Raw genomic sequence first — 27,635 nt, 5'->3', positions numbered from 1 at the left:
TCCCTGTGATGCCTAGTCTACGATGGACTGCGTTACGTTGCTCTTTGCATACGATAACACCACCGAGGCAAAGCGCAAAGACAACACAAACAGATGGACAGAATTGCCTTCGGCAACTGTCAACAGATGGCGTTTTAAATAAACATGTTGTATGCACAACAGAGAGAGAGAGAGCAGAACTTTGCCTTTGTAAATTGAAAACGGAAAACATTTAACATTCTTACGAAACGCCCGACAACAATGCACCATGAACTTTGAGGCAAAACAACAACAACAACAACAACAACAACAAAAACACTGGTGACGGCAACAAAATCAAAACTTAACTAGGGTTAAGTCGAGGCAGAAGAAAACACACCAAACAGGAAATAGCGGCCATGTTCATAATAATTATCTGTAGGTGCTTGGTGTGTGGAAGAAAGGAGGATGTGTTGTGACATGAAAGAGTTTCAATGGCATTGCAGCACATAAAGGGTTCTAGTTTTGGAATGTTAGAGGGGTTATGATAGACTGCAGGATAAGTGGACTAGAAAGCAATATGTATTGTTTGGATGGGTAAAGAGAAGTTATTATACACAATCTTTTTTTCCTGATCCTTGAGATGATGAACTATACATTTCTATGCCAAAACATAATACTTTGATTTTTAAATGGAATTTTCAATTGTTTATATTTTTAAACTATTTATATACAGGGTGAGATGAAAAAACTGCAACCAATTTCAGACTGCTGTCATTTCTAAATCACTCGTCCGACAGCTGTTAAAATTATTTCAGAGACAGCTCATAATATTGTTTACAAGCGCAAAAAAAGCATTTTGGTGAGAACTTTCTAGAAAAAAGTTATTCGTGATGGAACTCAAGCGTGTTAGCGTGATTTCTTTATATTTGGCTGGAAAACCACAAGTAGCTATGGTTAGAGTACTCCAGCATTTAAATGTGAATAAATCTTTTGTGTCTCGTACCATCGCTCGTTACCGTGATACTGGTAGCGTAGTCCGACGTCAAGGATGTGGACGGAAGAAAACAGCAACATCAGCAGAAATTGTTTAGAAAGTAAAGAAGCGACTTGATCGAAACCCGCGTCGCAGTAGTCGAAAAATGGCTCGTGTGCTGAACATATCGCAATATTTCATTCGGCAAATATTAAAAATGAGCTCGGGGTAAAGCCATTGAAAGCCAGAAAGAAAATAGACTCAAACTAAAGAGCTCAAGAGTTGCTTCGCTTGGCCGAAAGTGATGAATTGCCGAATTTGGTTTTCTCCGATGTCCAGCAGTTTGTGAACAAACAAAATGATCGTGTTTACTTGCCAAAGAAGTCAGCTGAAAATGTGCACCTTCGTTTGACCACAAGAACTAAAGCGCCGGCCATGGTGATAGTGTGGGCCGCCATAACAGCCGATGGCCCCTCTCCGCTAGTATTCGACCGTGGCATCAGATAAATGCCGAATACTATCGCGAAAATATTCTGGAGGGTTTATTAAAGCCCTGGGCACGCAAACATTTTGGCCGCAGACCTTGGACATTCCAACAGGACTCAGTAACATCGCACTCAGCACGCGCCACCCAAGAATGGTCACAAAATTAGGTTCCTCGCTTCATTTATAGCGCACAATGGCCACCAAAATCTCCAGATGTCAATCCGTTGGACTGTGGTGTATGTAGTATTTTGGAAAGCAAGGTTGGTACAAAAAAATACCTCAAGCAAGTGCTTCGCCGGGAATGGGTCAAATTGCCGCAGAGCAACATTCGGGCAGCGTGTGATGGTTTGATTGGCAGTTTGAAGGCCATAATTTGTGCCAAAGGTGACCAATTCGAACAAATCTAATGTTTTATGCTATTTCCGACATTTTTTGCATTCATTCAATAAAATTAAAAAAAAAAAACTGTAAAAATTATGGCGTTTGACTTTGTTGCAATTTTTTTATCTCACCCTGTAATAGCCGGAATCTTCTGAAAATTTGCCGACTATAGGTGGATGTCTTGAAAACTAGAGCAAATATCGGTTAAATGATCAAAAATTTATAAAACGCTTCCTGCAAACCTTACAAATAACCTTTATCTCAAAAAGTAAAAAAATGGCGTATGGAACACTTAAGCATGACAGACGATACATGAAAAAAAAAAACTTAAAATTTTAGATGAAGTTACAGGTTAGGTTTAGTGTTTCTTTAGCATAAATATTGATTATAAAAAAAGGATGTGATAAAATGATTAGGAACTGCGACAAACAATTCACAGAATTTAATAAGAATTTGAAATTGACTAAAGAAAAACACAAAGGCATGAAATTATGGAAAAATCGACGGATTTATTAAAATGATAAGATTTTGAAAAATATTTGATCAATTTCTCCCAAAATATGCATTTCTGACTTTTGCTCAAAGACAGGATACCCAAATTACAGGTAGCTGTTAATATCTCTGTTTAATTATGAGAGTAAATCCAACTGGCGATTCAAATCTAAGGAGCCTATTATTTCTTTTTTCTATCACTCTAAATATACACCCCCCCATTGACTCTGTTCGACATGACCATGCATTCAGTAACAGGAGCTGTAAAAATGACTTCCCACACCCCTTCCCACAGTGCTTCTTATGACGATAGTTTCCGACTAATTTTATGACTTCAGATATTTTTCAACTAAAAGTCACTGTATTAAAATTACACAAAATAAAATAGAAAACTTTTCCACTAAAATTATTAAAGTTATAAAAAAGTGGCAATGAGAAAACTCACCGTTGTGCGTTACCATCGTTGCATAGTATCTGAAATATAAATGAAAATTGGTCTTTAGTATCTATTTTGATATTGGTGAGAGGGGGGAAACATTTAACAAACAAATTCTCGAAAACGCTACAGTGGGACATTTAAAAAATGTAAGGTATATTTTACTAGATTTAAGGATTTTAATTAAATTTGGGTCAATAGGGTATAAGGTGTGTTGTGCTCACTGTGAAATTACTAGTTCGGTAACATTTGTGCGCATGATAAATGCTAGTCATATTATAAAATTGTACATAGGTAAGGGTGTACCACATTTCGAAAGAGCTTATGGCCTGTTATTTTATGAATATTCAAAAATGAATTCGAACGAATAACGAACATTCCTTTTATGTTTTTTTCAATATTTTGATTGGATTAAAAATTATGTAACACCTCGAAATATGGCCCAGCACATTGGCAACTATATATGGATATAGCAAAATCCATCCGAGCTGAGTCGATCCAGCTATATATATCCGTTAGTCCGTCTGTCAATGTAAATTTGTAATCACGCTACAAGTCGCAATTGGGACCTGATCCTCACGAAATTGAAAATGGAGGTGGTGTAAGGATTAGAATAGAAGCCTATTGTTTTTGGGGATGATCAAAAAATATTAAGTGGACAAAACGGAAAAGTCCCTGATTTGCACTTACACTGCAGACCACAATTTTAGACTAATCGATGCTGAATTTTGCATGGAGTTAGAGTTTAGGGTTAGAGTTTGGGGCTGGACAGAAGCGTACCAATTTGGATAATCCGTCATCGGACAATATTTAGTGGGTAAAATAAACTACAACTGTTATGTCAAAAATACGAAAATTTTAATTAAACCGCTGTTTTTAATCCAGGCGAAATCGAATATACATTAAAGGTAACTTCGGACTATTGCACTGATACTGATAGCCAAGATATCGGATATATGGCAAAGAAGTCAATTTTTTGTATCCATAAAGCTCATAAATCGTGAAATTACCACCAGTTTCCATTCAAAGTTGGCACATTTCAATATTTCTATCAACACAAAATGTTTTAAAAACATGACAGAGGTTGGACCATTTCTCCTGGTACCTCCCCCACAAAGGGTTCAAATTTTTGAAAAACAAAACTCATGTAAAACCCGAAGTTAGCATCCAAATGTCTTCACATTTCACACACCCAAACATAATTGATAACGCAAGATCTGTTGGGAAGATGATAGGTATCTGCAAACCCCTTCTGGTACCTCACCCTAAAGGGTAACAAATGACAAATGAGCTCGGGGTAAAGCCATTTAAATTCCAAAAGTTGCAAAAACTTACACCGCAACAGAAAGAAAATAGACTGAAAAGAGCTAAAGAGTTGCTTCGCTTGGCCGAAAGTGGTGAACTGCCGAATTCGGTTTTCTCTCATGAGAAAACATTTGTTGTCCAGCAGTTCGTAAACAAAGAGGTTAGCTGAGAATGGGCATCTTCGGTTGGAGACCAGAACTCAAGCGCCGACCATGGTGATGGTGTGGGCCGTCGTAACCGCCGATAATCGCTCTCCGCTCGTATTAATCGACCGTGGCATCAGAATAAATGCCGAATATTATTGCAAAAATATTCTAGAGGGTGTATTTAGGCCTTTGGCACACAAACATTTTTGGCGCAGACCTTGGACATTCCAGCAGGACTGAGCACCATCGCACTCAGCAGCGCCACCCGAGAATGGTTACAAAAAAAGGTTCCTCGCTTCATTTCCAGCGCACAATGCCACCAAAATATCTGGAGTATTTTGGAAAGCAGGGTTGGCACTAAAAAATACAAAAGTGTCAATCACCTCAAGCAAGCGCTTCGCCGGGAATGGGCCAAAATACCACAGAGCAACATTCGTGCGGCGTGTGACGGTTTTATTGGCCGCTTGAATGACATAATTTGTGCCAAAGGTTAAACTTATTCTAAAATTTGATGCTATTTTCGGCATTTTATGTTTTCATTCAATAAAATTCAAAAAAAAAAAAAAAAAGTAAAAATTGTTGCGTATAACTTTGTTGCAGTTTTTCTGTCTCACCCTGTATGTTCGTTATGTGATTTCAGACAATTCTTTTGCAGTGTTAAAATCGGAATCACAAGATGAAGATATTCTAGATCATAGTTGTAAAGTGTATAATAGAATATATTTTGTCGAACTTTAGTGCGTATGATCGTTACAAATTGTATTTTTATATCACATATACGTCCTGTGGTCCGATTCCTTCTGTTTAAGTACAACAATCTAGAGGGTGTATTTAGGCCTTTGGCACACAAACATTTTTGGCGCAGACCTTGGACATTCCAACAGGACTGAGCACCATCGCACTCAGCAGCGCCACCCGAGAATGGTTACAAAAAAAGGTTCCTCGCTTCATTTCCAGCGCACAATGCCACCAAAATATCTGGAGTATTTTGGAAAGCAGGGTTGGCACTAAAAAATACAAAAGTGTCAATCACCTCAAGCAAGCGCTTCGCCGGGAATGGGCCAAAATACCACAGAGCAACATTCGTGCGGCATGTGACGGTTTTATTGGCCGCTTGAATGACATAATTTGTGCCAAAGGTTAAACTTATTCTAAAATTTGATGCTATTTTCGGCATTTTATGTTTTCATTCAATAAAGTTCAAAAAAAAAAAAAAGTAAAAATTGTTGCGTATAACTTTGTTGCAGTTTTTCTGTCTCACCCTGTATGTTCGTTATGTGATTTCAGACAATTCTTTTGCAGTGTTAAAATCGGAATCACAAGATGAAGATATTCTAGATCATAGTTGTAAAGTGTATAATAGAATATATTTTGTCGAACTTTAGTGCGTATGATCGTTACAAATTGTATTTTTATATCACATATACGTCCTGTGGTCCGATTCCTTCTGTTTAAGTACAACAATCTAAAAATTTTGCAATTCGAAACGTGCTCGTGTACACAAAGAAGGGTCGTGCCTGCTGTTTAAATCACTTTGAAAATTTTGAAAAAATATCACATTTATTATTGAGTTATTTACACCTTTTTTCCTGAAGTGGTTACTTAAAGAATTTTATTTTCCTTTGATAAACGGCGTCTTTGTTTTCACTTAATGAAACGGTAGGAAGTGTGTCCTTTAAATTATCATGATCTTAATGTTTCAGGATTACGTTCTTCAGGTTTGGCTATGAAGACTGTTATTGTTTGTCTCCAGGTCAAAGGTACGTACCTCAATAAAGTCATCCTTTCCAGGCGATTTGAAGAATATAATTTGTGAAAAACTGTTGAAGCACAAGTGACTACTAGAACTTATTGACTGTACTATATGTTGTCAGAATTTGGCTGTTGTTATCAATCTTTCAACCCTTGACTGAGGTGGGAGGTGTATTCAAATCGATAGAAAAAATATGAGATTTCTTTATCTTTGACTCAAAAAAAGAAAAAAAAAAATAAATTTTCTTAGCCTTTACTCCTGTAATTATAAATGTACATTCTCAGTTTTCCCATTATTACCCACTGTCCATCAAAAACCGAAACTATCAACAGCGTAGAGTTGCAGAGAAAGTTTTTCGTTGCTAAAATTTTATGCGAAATAACAGGACCCAGGCAATGTTTATCAAAAATTAGGTGGAAGTAAAATCTCAGCAACACGTCGCAATTAAACGAATGAATATTTAATGATTATTAAAACTGATTATGAGAACACCCGTTTATTGGCATACTTAAGCATATGTTAACAGCTATTAAATGGTAATGAAACAGTTTATGAAGATGTCGATAAATATATTGAGTTAATGATACCGTGATGGCGAGGTTTTTCATATGTTCGCCTTTTTAAATAAAAATGAAGTGTATAATAAGTGTATAAATTTTAATATTGGTACGATTTGCAATATGTTTCTTTATTATTGTTTTTAATACGATTATGTTGAAGGGGTGTTTAAAACATCATATATTTCTTTATAATTGTATGGAAATGACTATGGCAGGAAATTAACGAATATTGTATGTGTTACTATGGGCATGTTTTTAAATATATATGAAAACTTTAACATTGGTAGTATATTTCTTTCCATGTATAGATATTAGATACTAGTTTTAAATATATTATGTCTACAAATACGATTGAAAGACTTAAACTTTTTGTGGAAGTCCAGACTTCGAAATTAATCTTTATTGGCTCTTAATGCGATTCACTAAAACCTAAAGAGTTCAAATAACTAAACTTTGGGTTCTTGTCAAATAAATCTTCTGAATATATCTGTATTTGAATGATATAATTCCTCTGCTTCACATTCTATTCGAAGAATGTATTTTTTTCAAATTCGGCATTTAAGACTCGCAATAGATGCAATCGTTGTAATATAAAGTTGTCTATATAGGTACCTGTTTTGGTATGGCCCCCATATAACGGCCACACTCACTTTATGGGTTTTTGATAAGTTTAACTGCATTATCCAAACGGTCTTATTGGTATATGTAGCTTAAGTGGAACTAGCTTGAATTCAGATATTTTTATATAATTTTTTTTCTTTACCCAATGGTGAAGGGTGCTAAAAGTTCGACTCAGCCAAACTTACTGGTTTTTTACTTTACTTTACATATCATTTGATACGGTCAAAACGTGCCTAGTCGAAATAACGGATTTAGACCCTAGGTCTCTTTAGACCAAATCCGTTTCAGAACATTTGGAGTCGATCTAGCGATGTCCGTCCGTCCGTTTGTCTGGCTGTCTGTCTGGATGGTTGGTGTGCACGATAACTCTCGAAGGGAGTATCCGATTTGGTCCAAACTTGGTACGTCGTAATATTTTTGTCAAACTTAGATCGAGTTCGGAGATGGGCAATATCTGTCCACTTCTTCAAAAAAATTATTAAAAAATTTATTTTCTGCACAGAAAGAGAAACTATAATCCGATTTTGCTTCAACTTTGCAAATCTTAATATTTGCGTCAGTGCTAGGTCAGGTGTGAAAATGGACAATATCGGCCCACTCCATCAAGTACCTCCCCCACAAATGGTCAACATTTTGAATAATTAAAACTATCATAAAATGTTATGTAAGAGTCCGATTGTCTTCAAATTTCACGCATCTCCATATTTATATTAAGCCCTGGTCTGGTATGAAGATGGAATATATCGGCCCACTCCTTCTAGTACCTCCCCCACAAAGGGTCAACATTTTAAATAATTACAACTCTGATAAAATGTGATGTAAGAGTCCGATTGTTTTCAAATTTCACAGATCCCAATATTTATATTAACCCAATATATGGTGTTAAGATAGCATATATGGGTCCACTCCTTCTGGTACCTCCCCCAAAAATGGTCGAAATTTTCAAAAAATACGTATTTTTTGCACAGAAAGAGAAACGATAATCTGATTTTGATTCAGGACATGCTGATTGTTTCAGGACATGCGGAGTCCATCTAGTGGTGTCGGTGTGTCTTGTTGGTCCGCAAGATAACTCTCGAAGACAATGCCTGATTTGATCCAAACTTTATACAATGTAGTATTATTATCCAATATAGATCCAATTATAGATCGAGTTTGGATATGGGCAATCTCGGTCCACTCCTTCTAGTACCTCCCCCACAAAAGGTCAAGACTCTCAGAAAATAATTTACCTCATAGAACGACACAGGCTCACCCAACATTGCAAAACCTAATATAATTTCCAGTGCTGGGTGAAAGTAGAGAATATTTGTCCACCCCTTTTTTATTTATTTATTTTTTTTTTTTTTTTGAATCTCAAATTTTGTGAGCTAAACACCCTTTTTCTTCATTCAATGGCACTTGCATATTCGTCAATTTATGTCCGCATTTTACACACTTCCATAAAAATGGGCAGTTCGATTATGTGTAATATCACAACTCTAACCTCAGTTTCTAGTATAAAAAGAGACGTGGTTTGAATACTACACAATTTATTTAAACATTTCCCCACCAAAATGTTTTACTGGGTTATTTGTTTGCAAAACAAGCACCACGGTTTGTCGGTTGGTTGGTTGATGAAGCTTATATTGATACTAGCTTTTAATCAGTTGTGTTCAAACTTTTTAATCACTTGACAAGTTTTCATCACCGACATTATCATGTCATGTCGCAGGAGAACGAGAACAAGTTGTGGAAAATCCAGTAAAATCCCGGCATGCCCAACAACATGTGGTTGATTTCGCTTCCAGTGAAATCTCTCTCACACATCCTCTCTCTTTCCCTCCTCATCTCACTTGCTTTGCAACCAAAAATTATTTTGTAAAACTATTTTGGTGTTATGCTATGTTTTCCACGATGTGGCATGTTAAATATCTGAACTTTTTCAACACCTCCCTCCCTCCCTTCGCCTTGCTCAGCAACATGTGATTCCACACATGTTGGTTATTTCGGTGCAAAACCCAAATGGCTAAGATGGTGTGAATTTGTGGCAATGCCACGACTACGACCGGATGAGCTATGTATGTGAGCAACAGTAGTTTATATTGTCGTTAATCCTCTTGTGTCAACTTTAATACTTTTAGTAAATTGTTATGATGATGATGACGATGTTGCCGCTGCTGGCAAGGCATGTTGTTGCAATTTATGTTATTTTGGCAGGAGAGTTCTTCGAATGCTTTTAGGGTATTTTAAAGTTTCGTATTTTGCCCCCTAAAGTATTGTGTCACGAAATTTCGTTTTCCTGTAACTCTTTCTTTCTTTCTCCCCAAAAAAATTGAGAAAAAACATCAATCTGGTATTTCTTCCCAATTGCCGTATCACAAAAACGTGCTTTAAATCTTTGAAAAAAACCTACCACCACCCAAAGTTACAGCCAAAAAAAAAAACTCACTTTTGTTGACTGCTCATGCACCAGCGATGTAATCGAACACACATGGCTCCATTTTAATCACTCTGAAACGTTTATACGCTCTTGAACTATTTTCCTGGTTGGATGGATGGTTTGTCGCCAGGCACTGAATGGATGTGTGTGATTCTCCATTTCCAAGCAGGAAGAAAAAACTTTTATGGCCACAAAATATTCGTCCATGGGTATATCAAAAAACGAACAGGAAAAGTGGTAATAAACATGTGAAAATCACTGCAAATCTCGGCTTACATGGTTTACGATGTTTATGCTGTTGCCGGAATCTATAGACATGGAGGACAAAATGTGAAATATTGTCGAACAGTGGATCGGGGACCTCTTTTGCCAGATTAGAAAAGTTACATTCAATGATTATCTCTGCAGAGTCATAGTTTAAAAAAATGATTTGCTATTTGTCACTCTAACTTAAAAATAGGAAAAAATACCTGACTTATCATCTAATATACGCTCAAGCCATCCCTTATTACCACCAAGAAGAACCTGATATTTCATCAAAAATAATCATGAGTGATGAGACCTATTTCCATCTTAGCGGGTATGTAAATAAACAAAATGTACGCTTTTGGGGCACTGAAAATGTAACCCACGAAGAGCCATTACACCTGCTTGAAGTTACTGTATGATGTGCTGTTTTCGCTGGTGGTGTCATCTGACCTTTTTTATTCGAAGACGTCGCGGGAAGAAGTCGTATACCCTCAGGCAATGTTCGATTAATTAAATATATTTTGACTTTTGCTATTACTATTCAAATTGTTGGCCCCTACTCTATATGTTACGAAGAAATGCGCCAATTTTGTTCATTTCGTATCGAACCTAAATAAAATCGGACATTTGTATCCAATTTTAGGCGAAATCATAAATTCCATATTCATCTCAGGTTTCTGGTTGAGAGAAATATTTACATAAAGCAACTTGTACCGAATCGATGACTGTTTTGCAAGTTATGAAAGGTAAAAGTATTGAAATTGTGACCCTTTGTGGGTGAGGTAGCAAGATGGGTTCGCATGTTTGTATGCATGAAAATTTACGAGAGTTATTTCGCTTTCTTTGAGCGTTTTGATTTTCAAAATCTTGAACCCTGTGTGGGAGAGGTACCAGAAGAAATTTTCCGATCTCTACCATATTTATAACAGACCTTGTGTTGATGGAAATATTGAGATGTGCCACGTCTGAATGGAATCGGATGTCAATTAAAAACGGTTAAAAATTTTGACCCTTTGTGGGGGAGGAACCAGAATTACCAATAAATTCCATCTTCACATCAGACCTTGGGTTAATAAAAATATTTTAATGTGTGTAATTTGAAGACAATCGGACCCTTATTTCACATTTTATAAGAGTTATAATTATTCATAATTTTGACTTGTGGGGGAGGTACTGAATGGAGTGAACCGATATTGTCCATAGCACTAATCTAAATATTAGGATTTGCAATGTTGGAGGAAGAATAATCTTTCTCTTTTAGTGCAGCAAATTATTTTTTTGAAAATTTCGACCTTTTGTGGGGAGGAATGAACCGACAACGTCCATCTCCTAACTCGATTTAAGTTTGGTATTAGTATTACGATGTGCCAAGTTTGGCCCTAATCGGATACTCCCTTCGAGAGTTGTCGTACGCATCAGCAAGTCAGACATAGATTGCTAGATCGATGTCCTGAAACATGTTTGGACTTCCCTCATTTTAATATTGAAATACTAGAAGTTTGAAGAAAATCGCTGATTTGTTTCGCATGTTATACATTCTAAAATGATTCAAAATTTTGACCTTTTGTGGGGAAATGTTAAGAGGATTTGACCGATAAGTTTCGTATTCGCACAAAATCTAATTTAGGTGGAAGGATTCCGTACGAAGTTAAGAGTCAATTAATAATTAAAATTCACATCAAACCTCTGGTACTAAGTTATAATTATTGTAAGCATATTATAGGGGTTATAATTATTCCAAAGTTTGACACATTATGGGGGAGGTACAGATGGAGTTCGCCGATATTAATCATTTTCGCATCTGACCTAAAATTGGTTCAAATATTAGGATTTGCAAAAATTTGACAAAGTCGGTAGATTCGATCTCTTTCTACGATCTAAATTATTTTCTTTGAAAATTTTGATCTTTAGTTGGAGAGGTACCAGATTAAGTTGTCCGATATTGCTCATCGCAGAATTCGATCTAAATTTATGAAAATATTACAACGTATCAAGTTGGAATTAAATAGGATACTATCTCTGAGAGTTATCGTGCACACGAGCCAGACAGATAGGCAGACGAAAAACGGATACCCCTAGATCGACTCTAAACGTCCTGGAGCAGATTTTGTCCAAAGAAACTTGTGGTCTAATAAACCATTATTTCGATGAGGCACATTTTGGTCGTTCACCCTGTAGCCATATGACTGAGGGAATATATATTACCATATACCAAGCTTGTACCAAATCGCCTGCTCCGTTCGAGAGTTGACGGGATTACAGACAGATATTCTGTCGTTTCATATGATGTGTAAGCTCCTGGCATGGTGAGCATGTCTATTAAATTTCTAATTTACATTCCAATAATTCTATCAATATAAAATCATCTGTGGAGATGAAACATAATTCGGTCTATTATCAGCCGTACCATAAATGTATACTTAATTCAAATTAAATTCGAGGATGGAATATAGACTATTTCTAGTGCCAAAGATATATAAACTGTAAACAATTAAATAACGTAAAGTTAGGCGGGGCCGAATTCTAGATATCCTCCACCCTGAGGTCGAGAAAGCCTTTATAAAGAAAAGTATCGGGATTTTATGTTCGAACTAATTCCATTATCTGAAAATGCCTGTGAAATCGATTGGAGAATGCAGTTAAAGTCTTCAAAGGACACCTTTCTACCACAGCGGTTCTTATATATTGCGGGTTTCAGTGATTAAATTTGATATAAAGAAAATACCATTAAAAAGTCTAAACACCAAATTTTTAACAATTCCGCTGAGAGATTTCGGAATACCGAATATCGGGAGGTTTCGTTATACGGACCAATATAGACAATGGCATGGTCACAGGAGTTAGATCCATCTTTGAGTTCCAAATACCAAATTTGAAACACCTCGGTTGGTTAATCTCAAAATTCCGAATACCGAGAGGTACCGTTACATGAGTGATTTCGGAAAACGTGAAGCTACACCAAACCTACTTACTCACTAGGAAAGCGAAATATCACACTACACATGCCAAGGTTCACGACACAAGTTCTTGTCCGCCATATATGACTAGACTTTCTTCAGCAGGTTTTACCACAACATCAGCTCTCCCAAAAATATGCCTGATTTGAAAACACTGTACCCAAATATTTCCATATACACCTTTAGACTCACAAAAATGTCTGTATACGTTTGTATATATATTTTTTGTCTACGACACATTGGTTTTTTAGGTGTCTGCCTGGTTGCTGGCCGACTGACTGCCTACACAGTTGTATGTTTTTTGGCCATACAATAGACAGAAAACACGTTAAAGTGTTTTATTGGCTTAGTGTGAATTATGGTTTGGCAACGTGTTAGAGCAAAGGTATTTAAATTCCAACATAAATTACGGTACGGGCGGAATTATTCTATTTCGTGAGACATTAATGATGTTTGGAATATAATTATATGTGCGTGTAAGTACATTCAAACATTATGTATTATTCTGTAAATACTTAATATTAAAAATCATAAAGTTTTGAAATATAGTTATCTTGATGAAGTCTGTGGCTATACCTTTTAAAATTCAGAAACCCATTACAAGGGGAATATGTCGAAAAAAGCTGTTTACATTTTTGGTTCGCAGATCTCCAGAACAGCTATAATTTTTCTATTTTAAACACATATTTTTGTTACTTCTATAAAGAGACCACAGTTCTTTGAGAAGACCTTCCAGCCTCCTGTGAGATGATATTCTGGCCTCCTAAAAAATATAGCTTCTGCACACCCTAATCTATGACCCTCTGTTCTTCTTGGTGTAGATTTTTGTGTGTGTTCTGATTTTTTGATTATGGGAATTCTATGGCATAATTTTGACCACTGCGAAAAAACTGTTGATGAACTTAACATTTTCGGTTTGCAGATCTCCAGAACAGCTATAATTGTTCTATTTTATTTATTTTTTTATAACTTGTATGAAGAGATATTCTGGCTTTCTTAGATAAGACCTTCCAGCCTCCTAAGAATATAGTTTCTGCACAACTAATCTACCACCTTCTTGTCTGCTGTGTGAAGATTTTTGTGTATTTTCTGAGTTTTTGATTTTGTGAATTTTATGTCAAAACCCTTTGGCATTCTGTGTGAAGGTAATTTAAAGTATAATAAAAAAAAACCTTCCGAATTTCTACAATAAAATATAATGGACTTATATAAGAAAAATATGACCAGTGACTTTTCTCATAGATGGACCACTATCTATGAGAAAAGTTACTGGTCATATTTTTGACTACCTCCTGGCCTTATTGAGAATGCCTTCTGTCTTTTTTTGGGAAGATCCTCCAGCCTTTAATTAGTTGACATTATTATCTGCTATGCCTGTGGCTATCTATAAAAAAACATTGTTGTCATATATGAGAAGATTTGATTGCCGTCTTTGATACAAATGCATTCTGGCTTTCTATAAAAACTCCATTTCGGCTTCTACGAGAATACCTTTTAGCCTTTATAAGAAGACATTCTAGCATTCTACGATCTAGCCTTTTATAATTATATCTATTGGATCTCTATGAGAAGACCTAGTGGCCTCCTGAAAAAGTAGGTAATTATCTTCTTTGCAAGAAATTAATGGCATTCTATGAGAAGATCTACCATTCACTTACAAGGTGGCGCAAAAGTAATCCTCCTATAAGAAAATGCTATAAATTTTACAATTGTCCCCTAATGTCAGTTCTGTTTTGACAGTTGTTACGCTACACTGCTCTTGAATGCGGAATAATGGTGACTATATATTTGACCAATAATCGGTCGGTGACTTTGGCACAGCGTAAATTTCGTCGCATGATTTCCTGGCCGTCCAACGCCTCCTGGTGAAACACTGCGACGTTTAGCCGCTTGCCTCGAAGAGACTGGCACTACAAATTATGGTGCCAGGAGTGGCAGACCTCAGAGTATCCGTTCATTGCTGCCGTAGCCGAGGATGGAAGCGCCGCCGACATCGAACAGACGACGTACCACGCAAATGGGTATCAGTCGACTGTCTTTACAGCTAATTTTGAAGATGTTTCCGTACAATATCTAGATGGGGCTTTAGCTTTTAGCTGTTGTCCGCCAATCACTCTTCATTAAAATAAAAGACCTCTAGGCGTGGATTTTTAAGACAATCTCAGATCTTTAGGCGTGGATTTTAAGACTACCTCTTCATCAAAATAACAGACCTCTAGGCGTGGGTTTTTATCTCTTCATCAAAATAACAGACCTCTAGACGTGGTATTTCATCAAAATATCAGACCTCTAGACGTGGTATTTCATCAAAATATCAGACCTCTAGGCGTGGGTATTTAAGACTATCTCTTCTTCAAAATAACAGACCTCTAGGCGTGGTTTTTAAAGAATATCTCTTCATCAAAATATCACACCTTTAATCGTCGGTATTTAAGACTATCTCTTCATCAAAATAACAGACCTCTAGGCGTGGATTTTAAGACTATCTCTTCATCAAAATAACAGACCTCTAGACGTGGTTTTAAAGACCATATCTTCATCAAAATAACAGACCTCTAGGCGTGGTTTTTTAAGACTATCTCTTCATCAAAATAACAGACCTCTAGACGTGTTTTTTTTAAGACCATCTCTTCATCTAAATAACAGACCTCTAGGCGTGGGTTTTAAGACAATCTCAGATCTTTAGGCGTGGATTTTAGGACCACCTCTTCATCAAAATAACAGACGTCTAGGCGTGGGTTTTAAGACAATCTCAGATCTTTAGGCGTGGATTTTAGGACCACCTCTTCATCAAAATAACAGACGTCTAGGCGTGGGTTTTAAGACAACTTCAGATCTTTAGGTGTGGATTTTAGAACCACCTCTTCATCAAAATAACAGACCTCTAGGCGTGGGTTTTTAAGACTATCTTTTCATCAAAATAACAGACCTCTAGATGTGGTTTTTTAAGACCATCTCTTCATCAAAATAACAGACCTCTAGGCGTGGGTTCGTCGCAAGATTTCTTGGCCGTCCAACACTTTCTGGTGAAACACTGCGACAATTAGCCACTTGCCTCAAAGAGACTGTCACTACAAGTCTTCGCAGACGCGGCGGGCCAAATGGTCACTGTGAATGGCGAGGGCTACAAAGCAATGATCAACGACTTCTTTTAGCCGCAACTTGATGATTTGGGATTGGAAAACATGTAATTCCACCAAGACAGTGCAACGGTCGATATGCTAAAGGATGCATATTTCGGGCGCCTAATCTCCCATTTTGGCGATTTGCACTGGCCAACAAGATCGCCTAATTTGTCGGCTCCAGACTTCTTTTTGTGGGTCTTTTTAAAGTCACGGGTTTATGTCAACAAGCCTTAAGCTCTTTCAGCTCTTAAAGACAATATCCGTGAAGAATGTGAGGACCAATCGCCGAAAGTTTTGACCAAAGTTATGGAAAATGCCATAAAACGGGATCAAATGACCAAAAATTTGGCGCCGGCCATTTACATGACATTATTGGTAAAAAAACATCGGAAGTTTACTTTTGGGCCACCTTGTACTAATGAAGTCAGATTTTAATTTGCTAACTATTTTAAAACATTTCAATATTCCGAAATCGAAATCCTCGATAATGGAATTCTATAAGAAGACTATGAAAGATTTTTTTGTCAATTATGAGAAGTCCATTATATAGAAAGATGATCCTGCTATTAAAAAGACTTCATTACTTTCTTCTATGAGATATCCTTGTGGCCTTCTTTGTGAAGATATTGTGGCCTTCTTTAAAAATAACACGAAAAAAAGACCTTCTAGACTTCGACGATGATGATACCTTCTATGAGAAAACTTTGGCCGTCTATTCTGTTGTTTTTAATATCTGCAGGTTCTCCGTTTTAGTATCTAAAGGTCTTCTTCGGGAAGAATTTTTGGCCTTCTATGAGAAAACCTCCGCAATTCTAAGAGATCTGCCATTGATATAAGAAACTAAGCCAAGTTTTAATTTGTTCAGTATTTTAAATCAGTTCAATATTCTAAAAATCGAAATCGTCGATACACAGGTAGGGAACAGAAATTCAAATGCTCTCAACTACAAATTTCCATGAAACAAATTTAAAAAAAAAAAAAACAAAAATTAAAACCATGCACCCAATATTCATATGTATGTATTATGTATGTGTGAAAATTGACAATGGAAGAACACGAAAAGATGAAACGCCATTGATTCCTCACTTTCAGTTTGCAGTTTGTGTATGATACCGAAAATGAATCTAGTCTCGTTTCCGTGTTTTTTGTTTTTCTCTTCAACTAAACTTTGGTTCGTTGAAATTGTTCAAGTGTTGGTTGTCGAATTTAAGTAAACATTTATTCAGTTGAGTGAACCAGAACACCCAATACGAACACCGACACATTCTGATGGACACCTTCGTTGAAGACCAAAGCTTCTGCATACAGATTTGGTATTCAGATGATGAAAATAGACGTTTACCTCAAATTCAAACATTATTGAAACTCCAGATTGCTAATAAATGTTATGGGAATGAATGACTGAGAATGTGCCAACCGGGTAGTGAGGATATCGAAACCGATGGTGATTTGTATGAAAGGAGGGTAATTTTTTGTTGCTTGAATGATTTGGACATTTTTGGAAATTTCGATTGTTACTGGAAATTTACGGCATCTGTCTGTCTAGGTGTTAAATAGCATTTTTATAAATGAGAGAAAGAATAAATATATACGAGATTTATAAATGATGAGCTGTATTCATCGAACTGAGATTGGGAAAGGTGTGTTTAACTGGTCCAGTCTACCATGAAGTGTTTGAATGGGCTTCTATGAGAAGACCTTCTTCTGGTTTTCCATGAGGAGACCTTCTTCTCGTAGTCTATAAGAAAACCTTCTTCTGTCTAGTATGATCAGACCTTCTTCAGGTCTTATATGAGGAGACCTTGGTCTGGTCTTCTATGAGAATAATTTGGTCTGGTCTTCTATGAGAAGACCTTCGTCTGGTCTTCTATGAGAAGACCTTCGTCTGGTCTTCTACGAGAAGACCCTCTGGCCATCTATGAGAAGACCCTCTGGTCTTCTATGAGAACACCTTCGTCTGGTCTTCTACGAGAAGACCTTCTGGCCTTCTACGAGAAGACCTTCTGGCCTTCTATGAGAAGACCTTCTGGCCTTCTATGAGAAGACCTTCTGGCCTTCTATGAGAAGACCTTCTGGCCTTCTATGAGAAGACCTTCAGCTCTTCTGTGAGAAGATATTCTGGCCTTTTACGAGAAGACCTTCAGCTCTTCTGTGAGAAAAACTTCTGGCCTTCTACGAGAAGACCTTCTGGGCTTTTACGAGAATACCTTCTGGCTTTATACAAGGAGACCTTCAGCTCTTCTAGGCAGAAGACTTTCAGCACTTCTAGGCACAAGACCCTCAGCTCTTCTAGGCAGAAGACCTTCAGCTCTTCTAGGAAGATCTTCAGCTCTTCTAGGCAGAAGAACTTCAGCTCTTCTAGGCAGAAGACCTTCAGCTCTTTAAGGCAGAAGACCCTCAGCTCTTTAAGGCAGAAGACCTTTAGCTCTTCCAGGCAGAAGACCTTCAGCTCTTCTAGGCAGAAGACCTTCAGCTCTTCTAGGAAGAAGACCTTCAGCTCTTCTAGGCAGAAGACCTTCAGCTCTTCTAGGCAGAAGACCTTCAGATCTTCTAGGAAGAAGACCTTCAGCTCTTCTAGGAAGAAGACCTTCAGCTCTTCTAGGCAGAAGACCTTCAGCTCTTCTAGGAAGATCTTCAGCTCTTCTAGGCAGAAGAACTTCAGCTCTTCTAGGCAGAAGACCTTCAGCTCTTTAAGGCAGAAGACCTTCAGCTTTTCTAGGCAGAAGACCTTCGGCTCTTCTAGGCAGAAGACCTTCAGCTCTTCTATGAGAGGATCTTTAGCTTATCTATGAGAAGACCTTCATTTGTACTATGAGAAGATTTGTGAGAAGACCTTCAGCTCAGTAAGAGGATTTTCTGACCTTCTATGAGTAGACATTCAACTCATCTGCGGAGGGCTTTAGGTTTTCTGTGAGAAGACCTTTATTTCTTTTGTGAGAAGACCTTCAGCTCTCCTTTGAGAAGACCTTTAGCTCTTCTGTGGGAAGGCCTTGAGCGATTTCATGAGAAATTGTCCTGGTCTTCTATAAGAGGACCTTCGGGCTTTCTATGAGAAAACCTTCGGATATTCTATAAGAAACCCTTTTGGTCATATTCAGGTCTTCTATGAGGCCACATAATCGTTTTCTATGAGACGACCTTTGTGGTTTCTAAGAGAAGATTTTCGGCATTTTCTACAATGATGACCTTCTGGTCTTCAATAAAAGTGACCATCTGGTCTTCTGGTCTTATATTAGAGAACTAAAAATACTTTCAACTTTCTGCTTGGTCACCATATCCCCCAGGAACCGTATCACATATCGTTTGTCTCAACTGCATATTTATACTTGACCACTTTTTTTCTACGAATAATTGGACACAAACTGAGACATTATGAAATCCCATAAAGTTCGAAGTTCGATGGCAAAAGGGCAACCATAACAGAGTAGCAACTTTCTTTTGACCATTGACCACAATATGCAATTTATAATAAATATGAGAACATTTTATTGGAATGAAACAATACAGCCCCACACATAGCTTGTCCAAGAGCATTTTATATGAAAGGGAAACTTTTAGAAGAGAACTTTTTCACACAAATTCCTGGACAAAGACAAAGTAAATTTTGGAATAAATTCACAGTAAATGTTCCACACACCTCTCTCGCACATTGCCCGAACAGAGTCAACTTTGGATATTTTGTTGCAAAGAACAAACAAATTGAATGTAATTTGTTCACAATCACCAGAAAAGTGCTAGTATGTTGTTAGGGAGAGGGGGGGGGGGGGTATAGACGACACTGGCATTTGAACAAAAGTGACCAAAATAATGCAGACGTAGAGTGTAAAGGGTTTTGAATTTCATTACATGGGGAAGTTGGCTGGAAATGGTTGGCTTTGCTTTGTTTATATGGGACAGGGCTGGGAGATTTCGGAAAGTGCGTTTTAATAACAAACCGGGACACGTGTTGTTGATTTTGTTGACCCAGCAAAGAGTTTGACAATATTATGAGCTCCTTGAATAACTTTAATTTTAAGATGCTGCCAAAAAAAGTTTTCATTGAATAAACAAGTCTTCAGTAGACATGTTAAGGAGCTTCAGTCTCGACTAAATTTGTAATGGGTTATATAAACACAGAAGACCATTAAAACGTATTCTATGTAAAAATGCGTTAAGGAAAAGCAGAAAGCGTCGACCATTCGCCTCTTTACACGTTCTCAAACTAAGAAGTTATTAACCCAAAAAGAATTTTTAGAAGAACAGGTATCTATAATAAATCAGCAAAACGGCATCTTTGAGAGAAGACTTGAAGAATATACGCATTCGATAAAACATCAGTATAAGATCTTTAGGATCAAGTTGAGTTCACGGCCTATGATCGGATCATTTGAAAATTTTTATAACTGGTAGGTATTTTTAACCTGATATCGGGAAAGTAATTTTAACGTGGGGAACTACCCGGTTACCAGGTTATTCGACTCAAATGTTCGAACGAAAGTGAATCACAACTTTATGATATCTATCACTCATATCTTCGGAATTATAAGAGATGTCAGATTGAGACTATATATTGTCTATAGAACACCTTGAGATCTTCTATTGCCTATAGAACACCTTGAGGTCTTCTATTGCCTATAGAACACCTTGAGGTCTTCTTTTGCCTATGGAAGATCTTGAGGTCTTCTATTTTCTGTGGAAGTTCTTGAGGTCTTCTATTGTCTATAGAAGACCTTGAGGGCGTCTATTGTCTATAGAAGACCTTGAGGTCTTCTATTGTCTGTAGAAGACCTTGAGGTAGAAGACCTGAGGTCTTCCATTTTTTATAGAGGACCTTGAGGTCTTCTATTGTCTATGGAAGATTTTGAAGTCTTCTATTGTCTATAGAAGACGTTGAGGTCTTCTGTTGTCTGTAGAAGACCTTGAGGTCCCCTATTGTCTGTAAAAGACCTTGAGGTCTTCAATTGTCTATAGATGAACTTGAGGTCTTCAATTGTCTATAGAAGAACTTGAGGTATTCTATTGTCTATAGAAGACTTGAGGTCTTCTATAGTCTATAGAAGACCTTGAGGTCTTCTATTGTCTATAGAACCCTTGAGCTCTTTTATTGTTTACAAAACACTTTGAGGTGTTTTATTGTCTATAGAAGACCTTGAGGTCTTCTATTGCCTATAGCAGACCTTGAGGTCTCTTATGCCTATAGAAGACCTTGAGGTCTTCTATTGCCTGAGGATATCTTGAGGTATTATACTGTCTACAGAAAATATTCTTCTCGAGAACATTTCAGTTTTGTAGAACCGGAGAGAATCCGGGTAATCGGGTATTTTCCCCGAAAAGATTATTTTGCGTAATCTGGCTAAAAATACTTAAATATTATTAAATTCGCAGGTTAATCTAAGCATAGCCCCTGAACTCAACTTAAGCCTGTTGTCCTTCCACAGGATAGCTATTAAAGATCGTCCATCCATTTAGAGCCTTTAAAACTACTTTCACACATAAAAGGCTTTTAGCGGGGTTTATCTTTATAAAATAATTCTAGGATTTGTTTTTCTATTAAAATATTTGAAAAAGGATTTTTTTTAAATGACTTGCAGAAGGTTTCCGATCTATAAAGATACTTGTAGTAGGTCGTTATTCAGGGAAAACACTGAAAGGACCACTTTCCAATGTTGTTTATTCATCAAAAGATTTGTTGAAGGGTTTATATGGAACACCTGTAGAAGGTCTTCTTTTCAGAGATCTGGAAAGGACCTGAAGACTGTCTATAATACCCTACCTTGTATATATAACCTATGTAGGGCCTACAATACATCCTTTAACCTTGGAATATATTCTATTTTTTTTTTTCAAAACAATTTTACTGGGTTACAAGCGTGTTGGACACTTTATCGTTTCATCTTCTAAACAGCAAAAATTTTGCTTGTCCTTTTGAACGTTGCTTAGAAATCTTGAAGACATGTCGCCCAAAGTGGAAGTACATGACTTTATTACTCACATTCTCCAAAATTCATTGAATCAAATGAGTTGCAGTTTGCATCTAGCCAAGTTAAGAGGATCTCATTCAACAAACAAGGTAACAGAAAAACATTGCAGATAGTTCTGTGTGTGAGTTTATGAAATTGTTGCATTTATTGGAATTTGAAACAAAATACAAAGTCTTATTGTGAGAAGCACTAAACACGTGTTTTCGTTTACCAAATTAGAGAGGGGGAAGGAGAACCCACTCCGAAGGTTGAAATCCAAAACTATGGAGTTTGAGACTAAAGTCTTGGCGTTGTGTTTGCCGTTTCCTCATTTGTCCGGTATCCTTATCAAATGACACAAAACTAAACGGATGTTGTCGACGAGGACGTCGACATCATCATTTAGTGCCTTGCCTTTCATTTCAGTTTTCAGATGTGTGACACTTTGTAGGAAGTTTACAACACAATTGTTAAGTCCGGCAGAGATGGACATAACACGAGATAATATTCCTACAATTTATGTATGATTTTCCTCTTTACACACACACACACACACAAGGGGAAATCCAAAAAAATTATTGTGTATATTTGTAATCTAATGAATGTATGTATATTAATTGAATATGTATATAAGAAATATTTGTGAGTATGTATCACTTTCGCATTTGATGGCTAGGAAATATTGAACCCATACCATACGACTTCATTCGAGCTGCCAGGAAATATCACCAGCCACCTCATGTCGACTCGGAGAGGAAATATAAAGCGAAAGGCCCTTCTGTATTGGACACTTGTTGGTTTTCGCTCTATTCAAGATATGAGCTGAGTGAACGGATAATGTCAGACATAGTTTATGTTTGATTACTGTGCGATAGGACAATAATGCGTGTAGTTTCTATAAATTTACAAATGGCTGTTTTAATTAAAAGCTGTAAATATGCAAAAATAATATCAAAAGACAGATTAAAATATGACATTAATATGTCTAATGGTTTTCAGTTATATTTTATTGTCTAAAGAGGAGACTAGAAGTCTTCAATTGCCTGTAGAGGATTTGAGGTCTACCACTGCTTATAGAAGCGTTCTGCCTTTAGAAAACCTTGAGATCTTAATTCTCTTGAAAAAACATTGAGGTTTTCTGTTGCCTTAAAGAAGATCATGAAGTCTTATTCCGCTTAAATAAGACCTTGAGTTCTTATATTGTCTTTAGAAGACCTTTAACTTATATTGCCTTGATGTCTTCCATTGTCATTAGAAGACTTTGGGGGTCTTCTTTCAGGTCTTCTACTGTCTATAGAAGACATTGAGGTTTTCTACTGTCTATAGAAGACCATGAGGTCTTCTATTGCCTATAGGTCTTGCATTGCCTACAGAAGGTCTTGAGGTCTCGCATTACCTACAGAAGATCTTGAGGTCTTCTATGGCCATAAAAGACCTTGAAGTCTTCTAGAAGACCTTGAAATCTTCTACAGCCCATAGAAGACATTGAGGTCTTCTACTGCCAATAGGAGATCTTAATATTCTACACAGCTTGTAGAAGACCATTAGGTCTTTTATTGTCTTTGAAGACATGGAGCTGTTCTACTGCCTGTAGAAGACCTTCCATTGTCTATAGAAGACCTTGAAGTATTTTATGGTCTATAGAAGGACATGAGGTCTTCTACTGTCTATAGAAGATCTTGAGGTCTACTCGCTTTAGAAGACCTTGAGGTCTTCTATGGCCTATAGAAGAACATGAGGACTTCTACAGTCTATAGAAAACCTTGAGGTTTTCTGCTGTCTACAGAAGACCTTAAGGTCTTCTGCCGTCTATAGAAGAACATGAGGTCTTTTATTGTCTATAAAAGACCTTGAGGTCTACTGCGTATAGAAGACCTTGAGGTCTTCTATGGTCTATAGAAGAACATGAGGACTTGTAGGGTCTATAGAAAACCTTGAAATCTTCTACTGGCTACAGAAGACCATGAGGTCTTCTACTGTCTATAGAAGACCTTCATGTCTTCTGCTGCTCATAGAAACCTTGAGGTCTTCTACTGAATATAGAAGACCTTGCGGTCTTTAGAAGACATGAAGTTATTCTACTGTCTATAGACGAGCGTGCGGTCTTCTATCGTCTATAGAAGAGTTTAAGGTTTTCTATTGCATATAGAAGACCTTAAGGTCTACTATTGTCTATATAATACCTTGAGGTTTTCTACTGTTCATAGAACCCTTGAGATCTTCTATCGCTCATAGAAGACCTTCATGTTTTCTACTGCTCATAAAATACCTTGAGGTGTAGAAGGCCTAGTCAGTGGAAGTCCTTGATGTGTTCTATTGTCTATAGAAGAACGTGAGTTTTTCTACTGTTTATTAAAGAACATAAGGTCTTCTGCTGCCCATGGAAAACCTTGAGGCCTTCTACTGCCCATAGAAGACCTTGAGGCCTTTTTTGCTTAGTATATCTGCCTATAGAAGACCTTGAGGTCCTCTACTGCCTTTAGAAGATCTTAAGGACGTATGGGGTAAAAAGATGTTAGCACTGCCTTGGACAAATATTCTCAAAAAATTCACTAAAGTCGATAATTGTCTCCGATATTCCGTTATTTTTTTTAAAAGAGTTTTTGTTGCCCCTGATGTACGTGAATTTTTTTTAGAAATCCGGGAAAATTTATTCGTTAGATATGCTGTATTAATGAAGGTATTAACGGCAAATGGTTATAAAATTCACGGACTTAAATAGAAGACGGTCGTTTAGAATTTCTTTTAAAATCTCTCGAATGTGTTTTGCGACTTTCAATGAAAGATAATCATTTGAAATTAACGATCATTGTCGTATAAGGTTTATAGCAATGTTCTCAAAGTTCCTACGTACAGATCGTTAAGATATTATTACAAATTGTGCCACTGGAGGTCAAGAAAAACGATTCGAAAAATCAACAATAGTTCCTTAAAAGGTAAACGAAGACACTCTTTACAAGTCCATAAGAAAGTCGACGATATATTAAATAATTAAATTATTATTTAAAAATATAAAATATATACTATATGCAAATGCTATAGGAAAGTACTCTTTAAAAATCCACGATCTGCAGTGCGTAAAAATAGATTTAGAAATTGTTCTTGAAAATACACGGATTGTGAGTCTGAAAGTTGAAAAAATAATTCTTAAAATCCACAAAAATAAGTTCTTAAGAAAAGTACAGTTATAGCATTGGACATTTGATTTAAAATTTATAAATGTATGTAATATTTAACACTTTCGGTATTTAGTGTTATAAATATCAAATTTCTTGAGTTGGCAATCAAAACGTTTTCCAAAAACGAGTTTTTAAATATTTAATGCAAATCGTTTTGTTCATCCTTGATACTGTGACACACGCACACCTACTCACAATTGAATGGCTGATCCATGGCGTGTAAAAGCCTCTAAAGCTTTGAAATACATGACTGAATGAATTAACACTAAACCGCTATCAAAATAAAATAAAAAAAAACTCAAAAATTTAGGTATAAGAATATATAATATATATAAGAAAATAAATAAAACTGGTCTTTAGAGACTACAATACCAAAAAACAGAATGGCAAACACCATTCAGAAAAATAAACTGAATACTCCCAATATTCAATGCCATTGAAAAAGAAATATCCACCATTTCAACATTTATCCCCCAGTCCTTGCTGCCACACACAAAAGTGCAACATTTGCCACAAAAAGAGATTTATTTGTGCCTTGAATGGAATAAAAGTTAAGCTACTATCAAACCGTGTCGACTACAACAGAGGAAGTGAACTGGCTAAGTAACTATTTTGAGATTATATTCATCAGACCCCACACAAAAGGCAGAAAGAAAAGATTTGTGTTGGCTAAACGAAATGTAATTCAAATTAAAAGAACGGAAGTGTTACCTGATTCGACGCCTGCTACTCCTGTGTCCCTCCCACTTTGTTGAACGAACGAATTGTAAGAGAACAGCATTCGGCAGTGGCTGAAAAGAGCAAAAGCTAAAGTCAAGACGTTTTCTAAAGGGGGATTACATTTTGAAAGCACATTGAATGGAGGATGGTGGTACATGGTTGAGAGATGAGGATGGGAATCCAGTGTCTTTTGCGACAACAGTTGAGGATGTCTTAATCTTTTAAGGGAAGCCATTTAAATGCGTATTTCATTCAATTCAATGTACTTTCAATTAGTAATCTTTCATTCAATTTCATTTTATTTGTTAGCAGTCACGACGTAATGCGGATCCATCTTCATGATGTAGGAGGTTTAGATTTTCAGTTTATTCTTGATTCCAATGCAGAGCCCAGAAAACAGGTAATTTTATTTTTAAAGAAGTTTTACAATTTTTGATTTTAAAAATATATATAATTATATAAAAATATATTTGCACAAATGTATGTATGTAAATTAAATATAGATTTGACAGAATGAAAATATAAATAATTTTTTTCAGAATAGAAAATCCCTACATACTTGGTGTAATTTCAAAAATTGAAAAATAAAAACAGTAAAAACGCTACAGTAGAAATGGTACCAAATTTGGTATAGGACATGGTACAATAAAAAGGTATGGTAGAGCTTCCAGTTGATTACAATTTTTTTCTAAGTGTGACCGACTTCTGCCGATTTTGCGTATGTATTTATTGATTTGAAAAATAAAAACAAAATATTTTCAAGACCAAAGATTGGTAGAAATGCACTTTGCGGAACGCGGTTTAAAGCTATTTGCAGTTTTGCAATGGAACTAAAAGATCAAACTGTTTTTGAAAGAAAATCCAGGCATTTTATTATTTGTTTGAGCTATTTGACTCATTTTAAAAAAGGAGGAAAAATATCGAATAAATGAAAATTTGTTGTATGTAATTTTGACAGGAAGCAACATGGCGTCAGGGCTGGATTTCTGTAGTTTTACGAAGATTTCCTACCTCCTTATTGTACCAATGTATAGAGTGAACAGATATTGCTTGCATTCATGTGTAGCCAGGACATATGGAGGTGGTTATGTGTACTATAATTGTAGGAACAATTCTAAATGGTACTGTATTTGGTATTGGGAAATTTGATTGAAATTTGATATTTAGATAACTGAGATGAGATTTGGAGGTGGGTTTGGCATATGAGTACTGAAATTATACGAAAAGCTGAATGGTGCTGGAATCTCGATATTAAGGTCTCTGTTGGGATTTGGTGTTAAAACAAAATGGTAAATATACCCTTAACTATAGGGCTCCCTTCCAGAGTTATCTCGCGCACCAGCCAGAAAGACAGACGGACGGTCAAACGTGCCTAGTCGACATAACGGGTCTCTTTGGCCTAAGTCTGTTTTAGGACATTTAGAGTCGATCTAGCGATGTCCGTCCGTCTGTCTCTCTGGTTGATGCGTAAGATAATTCTCGAAGGGAGCATCCGATTTGGTCCTAACTTGGTGCAACCTTATATTATTATCAAACTTAGATCCAGTTCGGAGATGGGCAATATCGGTCCACTCCTTCAGGTACATCGCCTACAAAAGGTCAACAATTTCAAAAAAAAAAAAAAAAAAAAAAAAAATTCCGCACAGAAAGAGAAAGGGTTATCCTATACGAACTTCAAATACAAAATTTGAAACATTTCCGGTAAATACCGTCGCTAAAATCATCAAAATACCGAATATCGCTATACGAAGATGTGGACATGCACAGACAATTTTCTGTCTTAAGCAGTAGTATTCATTGCGAACTTCAAACACCAGATTTGAAACAATTGAATAATGTCGCCAAAATCATCAAAATACCGAATATCGGAAGGTCCCGTTTATGGGGCCTATACGAAGACGTGGAAATGTACTGACAATTTTCTGTCTTA

The 27,635-nt window shown here is 36.6% G+C and overlaps 1 long non-coding RNA gene across 2 annotated transcripts; it reads right to left on the bottom strand.

Moving 5' to 3' along the window:
* Nucleotides 1-2,729: 2,729 nt before the first annotated feature.
* Nucleotides 2,730-26,123, bottom strand: LOC131804919 (uncharacterized). 2 transcript variants are annotated; one of them, XR_009343388.1, is made up of 3 exons: nucleotides 25,839-26,123; nucleotides 25,697-25,776; nucleotides 2,730-2,767 (listed from the first exon to the last, which is right to left on the bottom strand). It is a non-coding gene; the product is annotated as an uncharacterized LOC131804919 (long non-coding RNA). The 2 variants fall into 2 exon arrangements; XR_009343387.1 differs by lacking the exon at nucleotides 2,730-2,767 and adding an exon at nucleotides 24,855-24,931.
* Between the last annotated feature and the right edge of the window lie 1,512 nt (nucleotides 26,124-27,635).

The sequence above is a fragment of the Musca domestica genome, unplaced genomic scaffold, assembly GCF_030504385.1.
Source record: "Musca domestica strain aabys unplaced genomic scaffold, Musca_domestica.polishedcontigs.V.1.1 104, whole genome shotgun sequence".
NCBI classification, from domain to species: Eukaryota; Metazoa; Arthropoda; class Insecta; order Diptera; family Muscidae; genus Musca; species Musca domestica.
The sequence above is the reverse complement of the archived record's forward strand: the minus strand, read 5'-3'. Positions and strand labels throughout refer to the sequence as shown.